The sequence below is a fragment of the Palaemon carinicauda genome, chromosome 40 (assembly GCF_036898095.1).
Source record: "Palaemon carinicauda isolate YSFRI2023 chromosome 40, ASM3689809v2, whole genome shotgun sequence".
Lineage (NCBI taxonomy): Eukaryota > Metazoa > Arthropoda > Malacostraca > Decapoda > Palaemonidae > Palaemon > Palaemon carinicauda.
The window spans coordinates 34,962,532-34,965,031 of NC_090764.1; the positions used below are offsets into that span (position 1 = coordinate 34,962,532).

General features: G+C 32.0%; 1 protein-coding gene across 2 annotated transcripts in view; it reads right to left on the reverse strand.

Moving 5' to 3' along the window:
- Positions 1-2,500, reverse strand: part of Ent2 (Equilibrative nucleoside transporter 2) — a 1,033,466-nt gene that overhangs the window by 209,739 nt on the left and 821,227 nt on the right. The gene's annotated exons all lie outside the window — the stretch shown is intronic.

Here is a 2,500-nt window from a genome sequence, read left to right on the forward strand (position 1 = left end):
ATATATATATATATATATATATATATATATATATATATATATATATGCAGAAGAACCACAGGGAAAATGAAAATACGAAATATACGCTTAAGTCCTGACTAGTTTCGTGATACTTCTTCAGAGTCCCCTTAAGAAGTATCACGAAACTAGTCAGGACTTAAGCGTATATTTCGTATTTTCATTTTCCCTGTGGTTCTTCTGCATCTGAGCATCACGTTTTCCTGTGATTTTTACGCATATATATATATATATATATATATATATATATATATATATATATATATATATATATATATATATATATATATATACAGTATATATATATATATATATATATATATATATATATATATATATATATATATATATATATATATATATATATATATATATATATATATATACATACTATATATATAGACCACATGACAAGTCAACTTTTTCTCATTTGAAAAGGCGAAAGTAATTATGTAAGAAAAAAGGGTCTCCCCTACAAACAGATACATACAAAAGAGTAATTTTTCTAAGACTCATCTAACATGAACCTATAAGTCAGGAAAACAACCAACTCTCACTGAAGAGGGTGGGCCGACATAAAAAGACAGAATAACACGAGAATCCATCTTCATTATATGACTGGAGAGAATTAATTTCGAGTTTCCAACATCCAGTTGCATTTCTTCAGCTTCAAAGTAATCAAAGGGGAACGACAAGCTAATAAGTGTTCCTAACCTATTAATTATTTAACCACATTTTTCATCTCAAAGAGTAGTATTAAACAATATTAATTTTTAGGTATGGAATGAAGCAAAATGAAAAATTATGTTCTATTTTATAAAAGTTGAAATAAACATATATTTTAAAGGTAGAAAAAAAAACTTCTAATATTTTTGGCATGAAGTAAAAAAGTGATAGTGGATTACAAGAATTCGCAAAAAACTTTCTTAAGAAAAAGGTAAAAGGACCAATACAATGTTATCAAAGTCCCTCTTTCCCTGGGTGACAGACAATAGGTTTAGAACAGGGAAATAGAGAAACGCCAAACAGTTCGCGAATTTGGAAATACAGGGGATGACACACCAATCAAAATAATTGACTTCTGTCCCAGCTGACTTCTCATGCATACAATGATCTTTGAAAGTTAATCCCTGGTATATGATGCATTGACAAAGAGGAGCTGGTATTGAGCTGTGCCATCTTAGTTACCTTGATCGCAATTATCTAAGATTTTTAATAAGAAATAATGTTTTTACATTTCTCTACTATTTTATTTTTATGATCGTTACCAACTAGTAACAAATAGTATCTTGATTGTTACCGTTTTTTTTATTTCTATAATTCATAAAAAATAAGCTGACACATTACTGATAGGATATATTTTAAAATATTGCACGAAATCAAACATATTTATAATATAAACGATAACATCGTGAGATCATGATACCAAATCATATAAACAAGTAAAAATCTAAACGGCAATAGTGATATATTCAAGAAACTTCAAATCACGCAAAGATTATACTGAACTCCAAAGCCACTTTTCAAGTGAATTATATAATTTATCAAACCTCCAAAATGACTAAAAAATATATCACTAACCTAAATTTAATATTGAATATAGAACTTGATACTACTATATAATTTACATATGCTAAAATAATTATAAGAACTATCAAATAAAAAAATAATGATTAAGTACCCCCACTGGCACCAAAGAATTACGTACTAATGGGCATAATTAATGTTGTAATAGAAAAAAAAAAAAGAACATAAAACAAAAGCAAGTGTATGGTTAACGACAGCCCTTGAACAAGTGTGTATATTTATTACGCCCGAGTGCGTTCGGAAGTACATCAAGATAAAAAACAAAAGCAGCGTTGATAATTTGTGCCATTTCAAGAGCCTCATAAAAGAAACCCTCCCTAGTAGACCTCAATTAGAAGGGAGCACTTTTCCTTAATGAATCCTTTCAGGAGACACGCCGTTCCCCCTCAGCCCAGTGGAAATTGTGCTCCCTTTCAAAAGCTACGTTTTGCCTTAGAAACGATTTAATTAGCGAACCTCACTAATTAAACTTGAAAGATTTTTGGAGCAACAAAGGTCATTTGAATTCCTTTCTAGCAAATAAATATTTCGAACGCGTGACTTCTATGAGGCTCTCTGGATTTACACTGATTGTCAGATTGAAGGTTTAAAGGTCGCTCATGAATGGCAGAGGTAAAGGACAGTGACATTGCCCTGGTTAGCAGGACAATGCCCTAGAGACTGTCCATATAGACATATGGTCAGTGCCCAAAACCCTCCTCTACACATAAGCTAGGACCAAAAAGGGCTAGGCAATGGCGGCTGATGGCTCTATAGGTAGACCTATAGGTTCCCCCAAACCCTTCCCTACCCCATCCTTAGCTCATAAGGATGGTGAAGTTGCAGACACTACAAGAAACTATCGAGCATGAGCGGGATTCGAACCGCAGTCCCTCAATTCGTCAGGGAGGTACAT